The sequence below is a fragment of the Perca fluviatilis genome, chromosome 15 (assembly GCF_010015445.1).
Source record: "Perca fluviatilis chromosome 15, GENO_Pfluv_1.0, whole genome shotgun sequence".
In the NCBI taxonomy this organism is placed as follows: domain Eukaryota; kingdom Metazoa; phylum Chordata; class Actinopteri; order Perciformes; family Percidae; genus Perca; species Perca fluviatilis.
Window position 1 is genome coordinate 33,401,354 of NC_053126.1, and position 20,163 is coordinate 33,421,516.

Genomic DNA, 20,163 nt, shown 5'->3' on the forward strand with positions numbered 1-20,163 from the left:
GGTAAGGTGGTAGCTTGGCACGCTACTTTTAGGTAGAGAAAAAAAAGTTGTTTCACCTCTCTTCCTGGTGATTCTCTTCTTCAGGTCACAGGGGTGGACTACCCTGGACCTCGTTGGACACTGGAGAGGATTATTCTGCCTCTTTTTCCCTAGTGTCTGGCGGAGAGCCCTCCGCGCTGGCAGCCAGATCTCTGGCTACTTCCTTGGTGGAGCGGCCTGGCTCCTGGGCAGCAGCACACTGGCTCCAGTGGTACCACTGTTTACCTTTTCCCTCGAGCTGTACTGCGTGGGATGTTCTCGCCGCACTCTGAAGGGGCCCCGCCAGCGCAGGTTCAGACCACTTCCTCTTGATTGCTTTCAGGAGCACCCACTCAGCGTCTGGAGGATTTTTGTTTTCTGCGTCTGGGTGTGCTGCGGTCACCTGTTTAGAAAACAAAGAGACTGTGCCCTGTAGCTGGCGGAAAAAGGCTTTGTGAGAAATGGTTACAGGTGAAGGCTCAGTAAGTGGAAGCTGAGACCAGGGCCCCGGGAAACACCTCCCTGTTTGTAGCTCATATGGTGAGAGGCCTGTCCTACTGTTTACTGACATTCTTATCGACATGAGAGCCAGGGGGAGGGCTTGCAGCCAATTCATCCCTGTTTGGTTGCATATTTTAGACATTTTGTTTTTAAGGTCAGGTTCATCCTTTCTACCTTGCCTTGAGATTCAGGGTGGTATACGGAGCCAAATTTATGCTTTAGCCCCAACATGAGTTCCACCTTTTGCAAATCTTTTTTTGAAATGGGAACCATTATCTGACTTTATCCTTTCGGGGAACCCATGCTGGGGAATGTATTGGTTGATTAGAAATTTAATTACGGTCTGAGCGTCTTCATTTTTTTGCGGGCATGGCCTCTGGCCATCCAGTGTAGGAATCCACACACACCAGCAAATACCTGCAACCCTGTACCCTGTCCGTCATGTCAGTGTAGTCAATCACAATCTCTTTCCCTGCCACTGTCTCAAGGGGTACTGTCCCCGTCCTGGTTTCACTGTAGGCTTAGGGTTGAATGCTTGGCATTGGGGACAGGTCTTGGTTACCTGCTCTACCATTGGTTTCATGAATGGATGCCACCAATGTTGTAGGTTTCTCAACATCTGACTGACCCCTACATGTCCCACCCCATGAGCTTCTTCTAGGGCCGTCTCCGTACCCCTGGTGGCAGAATAGGTCTACCATCCGGGCCCCGCCACAACCCCTCACTTTGCATAGCTCCCCTGCTTTTCCAAACTGTTTTTTTCTTGGGGGGAAGCTCGTGCTTGTAACTCAATGATTGTTTCTTTGCTAAGCTCGGCCCTGGTTTCTAGGTCTGCAGTCATCATTAGATGGTGTGCCAAATCTCCTGCTGCGGCGCTGTCTGCTGCTTCATTTCCCTTACTCACTCTAACTTGAGTATTGCTGTGGCCCTTACATTTGACTATAGCTACCTTGGCTGGTAGGAGAATAGCTTTTGCTAATCTTTTCATTTCTTCCTCATGTTTAATAGGTTTTCCTCCTGCTGTCAAAAACCCTGCCCTCTGCCACTGTGGTAATTTGAGGTGAGCTGCTCCTGTTGCATAGGCTGAGTCAGAGTATACAGTTACTGCTTGATTTTTTCCTAGCTCTAAGGCTCTGATGAGTGCTTCCACTTCTGCTTTCTGTGCTGACTGCGCACCTTGCATCCTTTCTGCTTCTAATGTTACCACTTCCCCTCCTGTGTCTTCAACCACTGCATATGCTGCTTTCAGTCCCTCAGTCTCATGTCTAAAACAACACCCATCTGTGAATAGCACTCTTCCTTCCCCTAGTGGTTGTGCAGCTAAGTCTGGTCTGACTTTTTCCACTTTTCTTGTCCTGTCCTCACACTCATGTGGTTCCCCCTCCCCCATCTGGTCTGCCATGTTAATGCCTTCATGTGTAAAGGTCAGGTTTGGGGCCTGCAAAACTTTACTGATTCGCCTTTGTCTGGTTGGTGTGAGTGAAAACATGGCTGAGTTAACAAAGGACACTATGCTGTGGGAGGTCAAAACTATCAGGGGTGTGCCGCAACTATGTGTGATGATTTCTGAATGCATTTTGCCACCCCTGCAGCATGTTGTGTGCAGGCGGGCTGGCGTTTTTCAATTTGTTCAAATGGGATGCTCATGTAGTTCAACACTACTCTGTCACCCCCTTTTTTCTGAAACAAAACCCCATTAGTTGCTTGTTTTGTTTCAGAAACATCCAAGTGGAAGGGCAGGGAGTAGTTTGGGCAGGCCAGATTTGCTGCTGCAGCAAGGGATTGTTTAAGTTTAATGAATGCCTCATTGCCTTCAAATGTCCAGTCTAAGGCTGAGGACAAATTGCGCATGCCCTGTTGGCGTACCATAGCCCGGAGGGGATCTGTAAGGTCGACATAGCCTGGAACATAGGATTTGCTGTAGCCTGTCAAGCCCAAAAATGACAACATGTCTTTCACAGTACATGGTATCGGGTGGGCCAAAATAACTGATCTGTGTGCAGGGGAAACACCTACACCACTGCCTGAAAGGATTCTGCCCAGAAAGGTAACTTCTCTTCTACAGACTTGTATTTTCTTCCTGCTTACTTTGTAACCCTCCCTAGCCAGGGTGGTCAAAACATCTTTGGTAGCCTGCAGACAGGCAATTGCGGTGGGTGCAGCTATCAGAAGATCATCTACATATTGTACCAGAACGGTGTCAGGTGGTAGGATACAATCTGCCAGTGAGTTTTTCAGAACTTTGTTAAACAGGCCTGGGGAGAGGTTAAACCCTTGTGGTAGGCGTGTGTATCGCATGGGGCGACCCATGTATGTGAATGAGAAAATATCTCGCAGATGTTCGGCCAGAGGGAGGCAGAAAAATGCATTTGAGAGGTCTAAAACTGTGTACCAGTGGTGTTGTGGTCCTATGTCAGCGAGAGCAACATGTGGGTTAGGTACAGTGAGTGTGGTGTCTACAATGAGATCATTTATGGCGCGCAGGTCATGAACCATCCTATATTTACCTGTTTCTGCTTTCAAAACTGGGAGGATAGGTGTGTTCCACTGGGGGACGAGAGGGTTCTAACACCCTGCCTCAATCAATCCTGTGACTGTATCTGAAATGCCTAGCTGCTTTTCCCTAGAGCATGAGTATTGTGGTATCCATACAGGCGGAGATGGCCTAAGGTGAAAGGTCAGCGGGGCACAATGCACTAAACCTACATCAGTCGGTGTTTGTGACCAGAGAGTGGTGGGAAGACCATCTAACATGGCTTTAGCATCTTGATGGTCAGTCCTTTCCCTACCATGGTGCCTAGCAATTAAGTCATGTTGGAGAAAAGCTGTGTCTCGACCCTCACAGAGAATGCGGAAGGTTTTGGTGGAGGGAGAGTATTGAACCTTGGGGAGAGGAGTGAGTGTCCAGTCGGTGGCAGTCAGGGCTGTCTTGACCATGGGACCTAATGATTTGGCCTCATACCCTGGGTGCAGGGCAAGTGAAACATGTGGGGCAGATTCCTCAGTCATAACAAACCATGGCAACTGATCAGGGGTTAGCTGGACCGAGGCGGCTACGCCTTCAGGTCCCACAAAGATGTTTTGAGAGTGGATGTCCCATCTGGTGTCCGCTATCGTGTCAAAAGCGTCTTGATAACAGAGATCAGAGTGGACATCATAATTTAGGGTGACATGTGGGGGATCTGGGGGAGGGACAAAGGGTGCAACTTGCGAGATCCAGGGCTTCCAGAGGAAGAACTGTTTCAGGATACCCCCGGAGCCCGGGCCTTCTGGAGACAACATAGCCCAGTAAATGTCAGCATAGGAGTCAGAGGTGGGGGAAAGGATGTATTGTCCGTGGCCCTGGTTTCCTTCAGAACAGGTCATTTGACGGCCGTCAGGGAAAGTCAGTAATATTCCATCAGCACAACACAGGATAGACACGCCCAGTTTTATGAGGAGATCTCTGCCAAGGAGGTTCATAGGAACCGTGGGAGAAACAACATATGGATGGAGGACGCATTGGTTCCCTATAGCTGTATGCAGTGGTTTTGTTATTGGCAGTTTTTGCTTTTCCCCAGAGAAACCCATCACCGTAATGTGACTTGGTGAAATGTGTTGTGATGGACAATGTCTGATTGTTGAGCAAGTAGCTCCTGTGTCAACTAAGAAGGGCTGAACAGTTCCTTCTACTCTCATGGACACCATGGGATCTGCCGTGGTCCCTGGGTCCTGTTGCTCTGCTGGGGAGTGTCATTGTGGCTGTTGTTGACCTGGCTCCCAGCCAGCCCAGTTCCATTCAGCCATCTGGAATTGTGCTTGGGGTGGCCCTGTCGGTGGTCCCTGCAGTGGCTGGTATGGACCCCTTTGCTGGTAACCCCTTCCCCCTTGGTGACCCCCTCGCTGTGGACACTCCTTAGACCAATGTCCCATTTGACCGCAGACAAAGCAGGCTCCTGGAATTCCCCCTCGGGCGGGCCCTCCCCCCCCTCCTGGTCTCCCTCCTCCTCCCCATATACCCTCCCACTATTTTGTTGCCATTGGGGAGGACCCCGCCTATAGGGTGGGGGTTGGGGCATAGGATTGTGGTTGTGTGTGTGGGGGGGGCTGGGATCCAGTCAGGAATGGGGAAAAGGTCAGGAGTGGGGGGCCCTGCAGTTAAAGCCATGACATGTCTGCCTTTTTTGTCCTTGTCTTTCTTTCCCTCATTAATCTTTTGCCTAGCCTCAGCTAATTGCATTTTGAGCAGTTTAGCCTGAAGCTCTTTAAAGCCAGATTCCTCTGTGTCTTGGTTGTCTTGAGCGCGTGTCATGTGAAAAATTATATGGTGCTCCCACTTAGTGGAGTCTGCACCAATCATGTCTGGATTTTCCTCAATAGCCTGTTTAACTGGTTCTGGAACTCCCTTAAGCACACCGCAGTTCTGTACCACTCTTGCTGTACTCCTGGTTTGCCAGGGTGACAGCCTGTCTGATTTATCCATTTTTCCTTACAGCAGTCTAGGAAGTCTCTAGGACTTTGTTTGGCATCCCACTTGAACTTGGGGATGGCTGCAGCATTGGAAATAGGGTATCTGTCCCTCAGGTGTCTACCTATGGCGGTAGAGACAAGGTAGAATGGAGTAGAGTCTGGTTGTACACTGGTACCGGCCTCTAGCTCAAGCTCTCTCACGTCTGTGGCCAACATACAGCGGTGAGTTATAGCCCTAAAGTCCCCCAAAGCTAATTTGTGGCCTGCTGTTAGCCCTTCCAATTTACCTAGCCAGTTGCCCCGCCCTCAGTTATGGGTGGAAGTTTGTCTACCAGCCCCTGTAGATCGCCCATGGTAAATGGTCTGTACTTGTCCTGTATTCCCACTCTAAAAAGAGGTTAATAAGTACTACGCGCTCCCGGGTTCTTCTTTCATCTTCATTTTCCTCCTCTACTTCCTCCTCCTGTTTCCTTCCTTTCTTCTTTCTACCCTTTCCCTGATGTTCTAGGTCAACCTTGCGTGAACGCAGGTGGTAAGGGAGGCTCATCTGACCAATGCCCGGTGAGGGACATGGTGATTTCCCGGGCCCTGAGTCGGGCTTGGATCTGACTGTCCCTTCACCTTGGGCTTGGCTCCCTGAAAGTTCTCCTTCTAGCGCATCCGTTAGGATACGGTCTAGCCTAAAAATGTCTTCTGCAGTCAACCCCTGCTTCCGTTCGTCCCCATCCCTGTCCCTGTCCTGTCCTGCCCCGGCACCGTCGGTAAGACTGCCTTTCCTGCTGTCCTTCCCACTGCTGCCTTGGCCGCGGTTTTCAAATTCATCTCTGAGTCTCTGTAGTTGCCACTCATCAGTTGGTTGCCTAATCTTTCCCCTGTGGGTTTGGTCCTGGCCTGCAAACGGGGCTGAGGGGACACATCTGCCAAGCCCTGTAACTTCCACTGCTCCTTCCTTAACATCAAACACTGGGTACAACCCTGTAGTGGGCTGAGGTGGTGAGTACGATGGAGGTTTATGTGGTTGTGTATGACCTGTATTATCAACCATTAGATGCCTCACTCCCTGCCAAAATAGCGCCCATAGTGCCCACTTTTTCCTATCTTGACTTGCTTTATCTCTCCTATCCTTGGCTTCTCCCTTTTTTAGCCAACTGCCTGTTTTCACATCTTTCTGTGCTTCTTCCTGATCCTGACCTGCTCTCTTTTCCTGTCTCCAAAATGTTGCTAGCAGTGGATCTGTGCATTTAGCAATTTCCCCCTGATCGGTCAGTATCTGATTAACATCTTTCCTCATTTGTATTATCATATCCTCTGCCTCCTTCCCTGTCCCATAGGCCGCTTTCACTGCTTTTTCCATTACTTCTAACTGCTCCCCAACTGGCTTATATGGTCCTTTAATTCCCCAACCCCCATCGTCTATCTCTCTGTCGAATTCCCCGTCCATTTTATTTAATTAGTGACACTAGTGTTTATGAATTTGCCAAGGTATGTTTATTAATTTTGCCAGAAATATTTATCCAAAACTGCCACACACTTAATATTTCCTAAATTGCCACACAGAAAATCCCTTGATCTAAATATCCACAATTTACTTCAACAGGCCACTGCTTTATGTTAACACCGTCAGGTTTCAGGCAGTGCTGCTGCTTCAATTGCTTCTATTTAGCATTCATACACATTGATCATTCATGCATTACCCTTAATTTGGATGAGTCAATTTTTCATCATTTTTTTTTTTTTTTTTTTTAATCCTTGATTGTGGCCAGTTGAGATTTATGGGACACTATGTCCCTGGTTCTCAACCCTTAAACAGGAAAGTAATATTCCTATTTGACACCAAAATCAAGTTTCCCTATGATTTTGGCCAGCTGAGATCTATGGCTCGCTATACCCTGGTTCTCAGCCTTTGGACAATCGAACTAGCTCAATTGTCTGACACCAAAACCAACAAGTCATGTGAACATTGAATTATTTTGTCATATCACCTAAATAGTGTGAAATGGTTCAATAATACAATCGTTCACCAGTCATACCTAGGAGACTTCAACTCCTTTGGGGACTTACCTCTACTGTGGAGGACTTACCCCAGGGGACTTACCTCTACTATGGAGGACTTACCCCTACAATTACCTGGGACTTACCTCTACTATGGAGGACTTACCCCGGGGGACTTACCTCTACTATGGAGGACTTACCCCTACAATTACCTGGGACTTACCTCTACTATGGAGGACTTACCCTTATTAACCTTAACTTAACCTTTTTGTTTTTAAGATGTCTCAATTCTCGGGTGTTTCAACCCAGCCAAAACCGCTCCTCGTCAGGACACGGGTGGAGTTGCCAAACTCAGACTTTCACAAATATTTCCTCATATTTGTTCCATAAACCATACCATATTTCCTGTACCTTTATAGAAATGGAAGTTGTCACTATGTATTTAATTAATTAATTTTAGCGGTCTGTGGGTTAATAAGGCGTTGAACACCCTTGATTTAGAATAGTCAATGCAGAATAATGGTCTGCTTACCTTATTTATGGCGCCAGATGTTCAACGCGACTTTTCACCCTTGGACCGAACCTTTGTCAATCAATTTGAAGAATCCTCTTTTCCTCTCATCCCGGCGAGCCCCCCAATTGTCGGTGCTTCCAAGGTGCACTCCCAGGTGAGGACTTCTTCACGCAATAGATAGTAATAACTTCACAAACACAAGTTAAAGTTCACACAATAAGGCGCCTATAAGGAGGAGAGCGATCCTCCGTAAGCGGAACTCCGCAGTCTGTCTCTCACCAGTGAGCTCTGACTCTCTCCTCTTTTGCCTGTCTTTTATTGAAGTTTAACAAGGGCAGTTACATATCACACACGAACATCTGTCTCTACAAAGTGGGCTGTTGCTTTTGATGGATTGTGGCTGTGCCAGGTCTTGGTGTCCTCCGTCCTTGCTTACTCCATCCCACAGAGGAACATGTCCTCCCTTGCACGATGCAGGCCACCTGTGTGCAGCCTTGGCTCTGTTCTCGTGCAGCATACTTTTAGCTCGTTAAGTCTAGGCAGCTTGCTGTAATAATTAGGCAGTATATTATAGGAACATAAGTCATTTGGTCAGCAAAGCGTGTGTATCTATATCCCACAGTACATATCTCACAACGAAGGAAACCTGTTCAGTGTGGGACACATCTGTCGTTTCATCCAGAACTATCGAAAAGATTTTGCTCTCTTGAATTTCTTCTCTGATGACACGTTTTACAGATATAGCCAAAGCTTTGTTTATGTCATTCTGGATTCTGTTCGAGAGGAGCGAGACAAGAGGTCTTTTTTAGGTTCCCTGCTTCTCTTTTACGTCATACTTGCTGAACTAACTCCAAGAAATTCCCTTGATTTTGGCTTGATGAAGTCTCGTCATCTCCCCTAAAAGACATGCCCTGTCTTGCCAGGAAAAGAGTAACGGCAATTAAACGAGACAACACTTCTCTGTTCCTCTCCCTCTCTTTGTCTTTTGCAGCTTGTGACTCAAGGTCACCCACTTCAAAAGCTGCCTCCAGTAGTTTTTTCTTGAAGGAGTTCCACCTCACCATACCACACATGTGAGCCTCTGAGGCACTGTGCTCTTTAATTTTTTCCAAAGCCTTCCTCCAGCGATTTAACCCTACAGTTTTCCAGTTAGTGTGACTCTTGTATCTTTCATCATTTAAAAAAAGACGGCAGCTGAAACAAAACATGGCATCAGTGCTAGGAGAATATTCTAGCCATGCGTTATTCTCATACCACTTCTTCTGAAATGACCGTCCCTCTACATTCTTTGGAAATTAAAGTGCTAGTTGGCAGGGTCCAATATTATCACACATTCGGATAAAGGCCTCATTGTACTTTATGTTGAATTGTAGGACGTGGGCAGGGTCAGTTGGGTGTAGTAGTCCAAGTAGGTTAGAGAATAGCCCCTCTCTGGCTTCTGTCTCCTTCTCCTGGTTTGCTGTTCCCTGCACTGTTTCTGTCTCTACGTTTCCCTCTTTCTCTCCAGTCTCTGTCTCCTGGCTTGTTGTTCCCTGCTCTGTTTCTGTCTCTTGTGCCTCTACATTTCCCTCTTTCTCTCCAGCCTCTATCTCCATCTCTTCATCTGATCTATTACTTTCCACTCTCTCTCCATCTAAGAACAAGGCACAATTTCAACATTAATCATTAACAATCACTACTACTCTTGCACCTAATCAATAATACCTTCAGTATTGATACAAAACATTAAATAACTGATACACTGCAATATCGTAATTATTATTACTGTTGTAGTTGATGTCTAAAATACCTATGCAGTGTAAACAAATGGTAGGCTACATGTGGTATTCTTACCTGTTGTGCTGTTCATAAACCAGCTGGATAGGGATCCACTGCCTTTTGTTGCCTCAAGCAGCTCCTTTTTTTGTTTTATTCTCCTCTCTTTGCGAGGCATCTTTGCACTGCAGAACACACACAAACAAAGGGACATTTCATACCTTCATACCTGAAATCTATTAGGGCCATATCTCCTTCACTCTGTACTTTGGTGTCAAGTCAGTTATATTGTTCATTTTATATTGACATTGATATTTTTACATTTATTATTTCCAGACATATATTATTGAGTTTACAGGCTATGGAGATGTTGCTGTTGTAAACACTACTGTTGCTGTTGTAGAAAAAATATATTTTTGTCATATAAAATATAATTCTATTTTAATCCTGTTCTGAATTTATACATTTTTTGAATGGTAAGGATAATAAAGGATTGATAGGCTAAGTATAGGCTAATTTGGAGGATGAGAATGAGAAAATCAGTATAAGCCTTTACCAGTGTTGTGATAATTATTTTTACGTTTTTTAAATAAATACTGGAATAATAATAATAGTTCAAAGTATAAATAGTTTTTAGTCAAATAAAATAAAAAGACAAGACCCCTCTACGCCCATGAAACTTTTCTCCCTCAAAAAACAGCAAACTAAACATTACTTCTAGGCTACACACACACACACGCACACACACAGCAATATAAACAACAGCTCCATGCTCTCTTCACGTCGTTCTTGTAAAATAATAATAATAATCATCAGTAAACGTTACAAACACACTGCTTCGCTGAGAACAGCACTTACCAGCAGCCGCGGTATTGAAGATCCTCTCCTTCTGGTAGTAGTGCGCGTGCATGATATTGAAAAACGTGCGTGCGGCAAATTGTCCCGGTCTGGATGAGGTCGTCAGGTGAAAGGTCATCATGTGGTTCATTTTATTTACGAATAAATTATTATTCATTAATTTACTAATAGTTGATTTGGGCAGGCCTTCACAAAAGGGCCTTTAATTACATTTTTATTTTTTGCCTTGACAAAAGGGCACTTTGGGCATCAAGGGGCAAAGGGGCAGGTGCTCAAGCACCCCCCCCTTCTGCACATGCCTGATACACAGAGAGAGTTGATCTGCAGATGAATAGTCATTCATTTCTATTGTGTTCTCTCAGGTTCTGGTTCCGTCTCTACTGGTTCCCTCTCAAAGTGCTGTACGCCACATGTGTGTCCAGCCTCCAGTCGGTCCCCAACTTCCCCTTCTACTTCTTCTTCAGCACTCTTCTCCTGGCACTGCTGCTCATTAACATCTACTGGTTCTTGGTGAGGAGGACACACAGGTTTCTTAATTCAAACCCAAAAAGCATTTATGGGCAATGTTTTTAGTTTTGTCTTAAACTGCCACAACAATGACACAATCTGACCTCTTTTGTGTATCCTGTTTTTCCCTTGTTCTGTGTGTAGTTCATTGTTGTTTTTGTAGTGAAGGTGCTAAAAGTGAAGGAGGTGAACGACATCAGGGAGTACGAGGACTAGGAAGGCAACAACACGGCAGCTGGCCTGCTCAGGGAACCTCAGGCAGAAAACCACGATGATGACGATGATGATGATGATGCTGGACATCATAACTCTGCCCAGGGGTGAGCTTACACCAACAGACAAGCGTGTCATTTGAGACCTCAGCGCAGGTTTTCATTTTCATCTGAGGAATGTCCACATCAATAAGTCATTAGTTGTAAGACAGGTCACTATGGAGATATGAACATTAAGCAGTAGTGTAGTTAGACACCAGTGTAGGTGGTTCTAATCAGGGTTTCGGTGGGGTCTTAAAAGGTCTAAAATTTCTAAATCTAAATTTTAGGCCTTAAAAAAGTTGTAAATTCTATTCTTCAAGTATTGTGTTCTAGGTCTTAAATCATTTTGAAGATGCCTTAATTTCCCTACATCCATGTAACTCCTCTAATTGGTATGTTGTTTTTATTCCATGGTGTTGTAGTTCTTTCTTTCGATAGTCCACATATAATTTGCTGTATACAGATTATTGTTACTCTGTGTTGCTTTTATTCAATTTGTTGTTTACTTTGCAAGTACTTTTGTTACTCTGCATTTCATTGTACTTTAATGTCGTGATATAGGTCTTACATCTCATTCATAAAGGTCTTAAAAAGTCTCAAAAGTGACTTGTTGAAACCTGTAGAAACCCTGTCTTATACCAATGGCTGACCTAATGCCACAAGACAGAGAAGTTTGTCAAAATACAGTACAGGCCAAAAGTTTGGACACACCTTCTGATTCAATGCATTTCCTTTATTTTCATGACTATTTACATTGTAGATTCTCACTGAAGGCATCAAAACTATGAATGAACACATATGGAATTATGTACTTAACAAAAAATTGTGAAATAACTGAAAACATGTCTTATATTTTAGATTCTTCAAAGTAGCCACCCTTTGCTTTTTTATTAATAAGGGAAAAAATTCAACTAATTAACCCTGACAAGGCACACCTTTTGATAGCGCTGCAAACCCTTGGTGTTCTCTCAGTGAGCTTCCTGAGGTAGTCACCTGAAATGGTTTTCACTTTACAGGTGTGCCTTGTCAGGGTTAATTAGTTGAATTTTTTCCCTTATTAATAAAAAAGCAAAGGGTGGCTACTTTGAAGAATCTAAAATATAAGACATGTTTTCAGTTATTTCACACTTGTTGTTAAGTACATAATTCCATATGTGTTCATTCATAGTTTTGATGCATTCAGTAAGAATCTACAATGTAAATAGTCATGAAAATAAATAAAATAACGCATTGAATGAGAAGGTGTGTCCAAACTTTTGGCCTGTACTGTAAATATTTCATGAATACATTTCAAATTTTATTTTATATGAACACTTAACCAGGTGTATTGTAATATTCTTAATAAACAAGATACTTTAGCCATGCTAGCAGGTCTATGAGACTATACACAGGCACAGCGGTGCTTTGAGCTAAATGTTAACGCCAGCTTGCTACCATGCTCACAATGACAATACTAACATGCTGATGTTCAGCAGGAATACTATTTACCTTGTTCACCATCTTAGTTTAGTGTGTTAAAATGCTAAAATTTGCTTATTAGCACTGACTGAACAAAACACAGCTGATGTTAACAGAAATAAATATTAGCTGCTGGTGTGGCTGGTATAACCATGGTCTAACAAGATAATTCAACACGCCAGCGTAGGCTCCAAAAAATAATAAACACAGGCCTCAAACCAATTTACTTACAAAGAGAGATGGTTTCTACATAATATCACGACATGACACAGTCTTCTTTCTGTTGTCAACCAAATTCTGCGTTATATAAAAGCCATGATTCTACATAAAAAGCAGCTTTTATTGGGAATTATGGCATTCATTAGGAATTGGCTGTCAATGCCACTGCCATGAGTTTGATACCCCTTAATCATTCCATCTGTATTACCACTGCTTACAGACCATACATTTATGTTGTAAAATGTTACACACACACAGCACTTTTCAAAGGCAGTTTTGGCAGTTTTGTAGCCAAACAAGTCAGTGTCCTTTTTATACCCAACTTAGCAGTTAATGTAATAATTACTATGCCTCTATAAAAGGTTTAAGTAGATTGTCTAGAATGATATGGATTTTTATGAAATTTACACATAGTTTAATGTATGTGTTACATAATGGGGGTCTCTTCTAATGTGACAAAAAGTACTCAGCACTTTGCAATATTGAGCTTAAAACAAGAAAACGCTAACTTGACTAAAAACAAAGTTTGTGGCTTTTTATCTGAACTTATGGATTCATCTCTTTATCTAAGGAGTTGCCTTAGTGTCATGTCATGTGCACCTCTATCATCTGCTGCTGATTATCATGGTAGCCTTTGGCCAGTTTGGAATACTCACAGAAAAAAACTGACCCTGTCTCTAAACTGTTGTGTTGTGGTACAATCCAAAGATTTGATAACTCAAGCAGACATTTGCTCCTGAAGTTGAGGTGTAGATGCAGAGAGAGCAGGTCTCCCACTGAGCTTGTGTAACTAGCGGCCCTCACAGGTAGATAGGATCAAAGAGCCTGAGACCGTATGGAGATGTGACACTCCTTATCTACCTGTCCACTGCTGATATCCTCTCTGCCTGCTAATGCCTCACATCTGCTGATCACCTCTTCTGACAAGCTTATTCTTTCCTTTCCCATCCTGTCATTTTCTCTCATTACACTGACTCTCTGTTGTCTGAACGTCTCTCTGTTGTAGAAAGCATTTGCACAATGGGATCAACAAAAAGAAGCATCTATAACAGCGCGCTCATTAACCCACCTGGCTCTAGGCTGCAACTACAACCACAAAAACGCCACAACGCCCCCCCTTGAACAGGACCCAGCTTAAAAACATGGCTGAAGGGAAGAGGGTCACCAAAAGAAAAAAAGGAAGGAAAATAGCAAGTTTTTACTCTTTTTAAAATTTGTTTTACAACATTTAATTTCATCGCTGTCATTTTGTTTTGTTATTTCAGGGGACTTTTTGTCTTATTGTTGCTAACTTTACATTTGATAGATTCAGTAGAAAGAAAAAAAAACATTCCAGGATGGATGTAGCCGAATCTTTTAAACTCAAAATCCTTCACAACATTTTGCCTCTCAGTTTGATTTCTTTTTACATTTTATCTCTTGCAGTGATGATCAACAGGCATTGGAAACATTTAATTGTATGGAAAAAGCTTTTTTTTTTTGCAAAGCATCTGTTACTGCTCTGACATGAGGGCATACAAACTGGTTGCTGGTTTAATGACAGCAAATAGCTAGAATTGATTGACTGGGTTTCAGTATCATCGTCATTTAATTTGTTTAAACAATATGTTTGATTAACATTTATAACCAGTTTCGTGAGTGGTGATGGCAGCTATCGGGTTCACAGAAAATGTAATAATATCCCAGAACAGATCAGTATGATTAAAACAAAATAAAAAAAACGGTAACACTTTACTTGAAGTTTTCTACATTAGAGTGACATGACACTGTCATGAACACATGACACTCACATGACACAGTCATGACACATGAACCCTAACCCTAACCATAACTTGTCATGACAAAACCGAATGACAGTTACTAAAAAAGCGTTTTTTATGACTTGTTTATAATGTTTTATGTCACGTTCATGAGAATGGCATGTCACTCTTATGTAGAAAACTTCAAGTAAAGTGTAAACAAAAAAACATTATGTATGCATACATTGAATGATTTTGGAAATATGCTATGAAATTGTCTTACAAACAATGAAGAAAAAAGTCCTCTGGCTATGTAATCATAATGTCTTTATTAATGTCTAAAATAAATGTTGCTTCCTCTGAGAGCACTGTTGGAATCCCAGTTTTAGTTGTCTTCTGGTGTGTATGAGTCGGTGATCAGATATTTTCTGGGAGAGTTATTTTGTTCATCTACATTACAAACATCTGGATTAATATCAGATCTTTTCCTTTTAATCTAAATGCTGGCATGCTGGCTCACACTCATTTTACTGTATTCTGATCATTATGCATCTGTACTGTAAAAGTAACAGTTCATCAAACATTTTGCTGTATGTTAATATATCAGACGTCCTTTAGCATGGTGTTCTGGCAGGAAGTTACCTCTGCGGTCTTGACTATTCAACTGAGAGACTATAGGATCTATAGTTTGCTGATATTTGTGTGATATGATGACATATGTGAAGTTTGCAGTGAACCCACAAAGACCTGTAATCTGGATTAGGTGTGATTTATCCATCAAGTCTGGTATAGTACTGTGTGTGAAAAGGTGAACCTTCAATCTTTCTCCCAACTGTGTCTTGCTACAAACAGTCCTGTGATGTCAGACTGAATAACTATTACTAGTGGTGGGCAATATAAATGTGAAATGCACCGTCAGACAATATTAATTTGATGTACTGTTTACACTGTGGTGTCAATGTTTTAAATTAATGAGCTGTTTTATGGAAATATTGGATTTGATAATTTTGCATCTGAAGTACTTTGTCTTTTCAGGAATTTACATTGATGGATTACCAAAAAACAACTGCAGCAACTACCAGGTGTACATTACATAATGGTCAACAGATTTTTCTGAAAGTTTATTAAATCATCACGTATGTCAGTATTAAACCTATTTGAGTAGTGATTCACTCGGATCTTTAACCCGATTCTTTAAATTGAGTCTCTGGTATCATTAACTCGGATCAGTTGAGTCCTACTTCAATTCAATCTAAAATGATAACAGCGCAACAAATAAACCTTTTGTAACATTAGCTACTACTAGTATTAGCCATCTTAGCTGCAAAAAGCTTTTTAACAATTTCGTCGGCAACAACAACTCCACAAGTCAACTCAAGCGACTGAGTGAGCAGAGAGACAGTCCGAGACATGTTATCCGACCCGCAGACTCAGATTCACTCGAGAACTCACGAGCCCTGGATGACTCGTGAGTTGTCGATGCTCATGCGAGTCAGTCAATCCCGCGCTTCAGCCGGCTACGTTGTCATGAGGGGATCTGATTCAGATGAGCGAGGGAAGTCTCTCCTCGAGTCAGGGTAAAGCAAATCCACAACAAAAGCCATTCTTTCAATTCTGAAATAACATACAATGTTCTGCACGAAGCCTAGCTAGGCCTACTGTAGGTCTGGTGTATAAATGTAGCATGTTAAAATACAATTAGGTCGAGCACACAGTCGATTTAAACAAATAATAATAATGTATTCACTACGGGCATTTCTCCGTTCCTGTTTCTATGTCTACATTGAAAGACTATATATTGCTTAGGCTACACTAAGTTAAGACAATAAATAAACAGTCTGGCTCAAAACTTGTGAGCAGCAGCATGAGGTGGCGAGTGGTTGTGCGCAGCAGGACTGAGTTTCCATTAGCGATTTAGTGATTCAAGTGACTCGCACAACCATTAGACTCAGAATAACCCGAATCCTTAAAGTTTGCCAGGCCTAGCTACGATGCCTGTGTGTTTGGTAGCGGGATGTAACGTTACTCACACGAGCAAAGGATTTCTTTCTCTGGGTATCAGGCAGCAAAGGTGGAAGAAGACCCAGACTCAACGGGAACCTTTGAAAAGGTAAGAAACAAACATTTATTCTCTTGTCTTAGAATGTTTTCATGAGTTTGTATTTTTCTTAGAAGAACATTCAACACAGACTGACAACAGATATTCCAGTGCACCCCCCACATCATATGCAATAATAAAATAAAATAGTCTTTCACTTCTTACTCACTTGTTCTCACTTGGGGGGCATCATCATCTTCTACCTCGTCAACGAGGGAGGAGGTGGAACCTCCCATGATGCCGCTGGCTCAGGAGAAAGCGCCCTGAAGGAGAAGGAGGCAGACAGTCGGCATCTACTGGAGGAATCAACTATTGTAAAAAGTAATTCACTTGTTTAAATCACTTCTTTAACTGCATAGTGGATGGACCTGGGAGAATGTGCTGAAAATAATGCAACATTATGTTATTCCAATATGGTAATGGTATCACATTTATTAGTCATGTCAGTGGAATATAAAACCAGGTTTTACTCTCTAAGTTGGAGACAGTAGTTTTAGTTTTGCTTTGGCCAAACACACTAAATGTTTCAGAGTTTCCCCAGAGATAGAAACCAGAATTTAAGTCTTTCATTTTCTATGGAGGTTTATAAAAAAGATGTGTGATCTCCTCCTTTCTCCCGTGAAGTTTCTGAATGTTAATTTGCTCTTTTGTTTAGAAGAACAACTTCCAGAACATAGATGGTAGTGTCGAGGAAAGGAAATGATCAGACAGAGACACATTTTTATTGACTCGCTTTTATGTTATGCTGTCTTTTTATCTCCTTTTTTATTGTCCTTTTACCCTATTGCCTGCTAATTTCATTTTATTTATTGAATTGTAACTTTTTCTGTCCTTTAAAACTGCCCCATCTTCTGTTTTACTATTACAGTGGTGTGTGTGTTGATGTGTATTTGCTTTTGTTTCTTCTGTCAAAGCACTTTTTTAAACTATTGTTTTTAAAGGTGCTATACAAATAAAGTTATTTTACTGTTTAAAAAAAATCCCAAATATTCTCTGATTCCAGGTTCTCAAACTGTGAGGATTTTTCTTTGTCATATATAATAATAATCTGAATATATTTGAGATGTAATCAGTGATGAGAGAGACTAATTAGCATCAGCGTCCTCCAAAAGAACAGATATTCAGAGCTCCATTAGTGCGTGACATTGCTCAGACCAGGGACATTGTTAGGTTATTTTAGGGGGGCTGAAGCTACCCCAAAATGTTCCTAAACTCCCCTAAATAATTATAAGAACAACAATAACAATTCAATTTATCCTCATTAAATGATATATACAGTATATAGCTAAAAAAAAATAGCCGAGAAGTCGGAAGTTAGACAGAAGTACAAAGAGTCGTTGTGCTATCAAGATCTCTTGTTGCATTGGTGTGAACTGGCAGCTTTCAGAGCGTTGCGAGCAACTGGGGGATTCATCTCGTCTCGTCGCTACTCTTTGGTCTGAACTCACTACGCACCCTCCCCCCCACACATACACACATCGATACACACGTTAATGGTGAAAGGAAGATTGATTACACGTAGTGATACAGAGTGAAATTGTAAGTTGTTTTTAATGACCTATTTACCTTTAGCTACGTCTTGAGGTAAAGGAAAGGGGATATTTTGGTTTGCTATGGAAAACTAAAGTCTAGCTAGAGTGAACGAGCGAAATACATGGAATGGTTAACTTAGCAAGCTAATCACAACTCTTTATTCATTGCCAATAATATAGCCTATCTCTATAGTAGGCATATTCTAAAACCATATCAATCCCCATAGAATCTTGTTGTCACTGAAATGTAAAAGTCACAGGTTCCCTGTTAATGCTATTGTATCGTATCCTTCAATTCACTGAGCAGAAGAATGAATGAATGCCTTTATTGTCATTGCATTTACGTACAATGAGATTGTAGAGCCACTCTAGTAAGGTGCATCATTATAAAACATACAGTATATATGTAAAACTGATATTGCGACACATTCATTGCGCACGCAAACACACACACACATACACACACACACACACACACACACCAAATACATCTCACCCATCATTCATACCATCACGTCTTTCATGCCAGCACATCCTAACCATAACACAAAAGCATAAGAACACAACTTGCCCACTCCACACTAAGTGGTTAATAAATATTCTAATGTGATAAAGCGCTGAGTAACTGTGCAAACCGCATCATTAAAAAATGTTAAGAAGTTTAGCTTCATAATTTAAGACTGTTATTGCTTCGGGAAAGAAGCTATTCCTAAATCTACTAGTCCCTATAAGAGTTGTGAGATGGATATTGGAAGATATTTCAGCAGAGAGAAAGAGAAGCAGGAGATTGGCAGAGCAGTTGATTCTGAGGGAGCCGGCATGATTGAGGTCAGTAGTGGTCTATAGGTCTAAGGATTGTTTTGTTTTCTTCTAACAATAAGCAGTAGTTGGCAGGTCTAGGTAATATGCATAGCCTAAACTAAATTATTTCATTATATTTATTATATATGCTAGCTAACTTTCTGCATTCATTGGCTGTGATAAATTAAACAAATATGTAGATGTTGCCTAAATGTAGGCTAGGCTAAAGATGAGCACATGCCCACAGATACACATGTGAAAATAAAATGAAAACAACCCTACATACAGTACATACAGTATATAAAGTAATATATATATATAAGTAATATACAAATATTTTATTCCTTCCGCCATCAGATTATTGTATTTAGACAGTAGCCACTTCAAACAGGATCCGTATTAATATCTTACATGATAAAGTATGCAGTGATGCTTATTTTTTTTTTTTTTTCTTTTACTGCTATTTGTCATATTTGTTTAACTTACCAACTTATTAGCTTTCTGGCCTCTGTTTGTCTGTTTTTGGACATTTTGGATGTTGTTACATGTGACCAATTTGCATTTCGAAGTCATTAGAATTAGCATCAGGGTTTTTTTTATCTTAAAGGATAAGACAGAAGGAACAGAGTAGAAATAGAAGAAGAGGATATGTCTGTCCCTTTTTACTTGTTAACATATTGGTTTCTCGACTGGCTGTTGACATAAGTGTAGCTCTAATACAGTAATGAAAGATGTGAGTGCAAAGTGTTTGCAAATGCATGTTACAAATACCCTGGGGGCTAAGCCCCACCCTGTTTTTCAATCTTAGTGACGTCCCTGGCTCAGACTGTTGAAAATACAGATGTCATGTTCTGCTTCAGCTCCTCCACAGTTTGGTCCTTAAACAAGGACTTTAAATCTGTATGACCACCTCAGGAACTCCAGCTTCAGATGTGTGTGATACAGACACACACACACACACACACACACACACACACACACACACACACACACACACACACACACACACACACACACACACACACACACACACACACACACATCTGGACACACATGTTCTCTATCTCTATCAAAGATCACTTCTTGTATTGATATAAAATCAAATCTCAAAGCATGTGTCTGCTTCTGTGTCTGGTTTGTCTTTTATCTGTCTTTGAAAGAGAAAATAAAACATTATCATCAATACATTAAACTAATTCCAGGGATAAAAAGTGAATGAATACTCTGTGTGTGGTTTGAAGAATGCATGCAGCCAGAGGGAAGTCCTCTCTCTGTACCTCAATGCAGATGCCTCCTGCTGATAGTGAAGTTAGACTTTAGGTAAGCTGCACCAAGAATTTGAAGTTGGAAAAAAAGGTAATAAATTGTAATATATTCCAGAATATTGCAATATGTTTAAAACCGCAATAACATCGTATCGTGACATAAGTCGTATCGTGAAGAGATTCCCACCGCTACTAGTTAATAC

The 20,163-nt window shown here is 41.8% G+C and overlaps 1 long non-coding RNA gene and 1 pseudogene across 1 annotated transcript; one reads left to right on the forward strand and one right to left on the reverse strand.

Moving 5' to 3' along the window:
• LOC120574296 overlaps window positions 1-13,584 on the forward strand; it is a 35,123-nt pseudogene extending 21,539 nt beyond the window's left edge.
• Window positions 6,713-7,574, reverse strand: LOC120574306. The gene is made up of 2 exons (XR_005641857.1): window positions 7,107-7,574; window positions 6,713-7,063 (listed from the first exon to the last, which is right to left on the reverse strand). It is a non-coding gene; the product is annotated as an uncharacterized LOC120574306 (long non-coding RNA).
• Window positions 13,585-20,163: the final 6,579 nt, after the last annotated feature.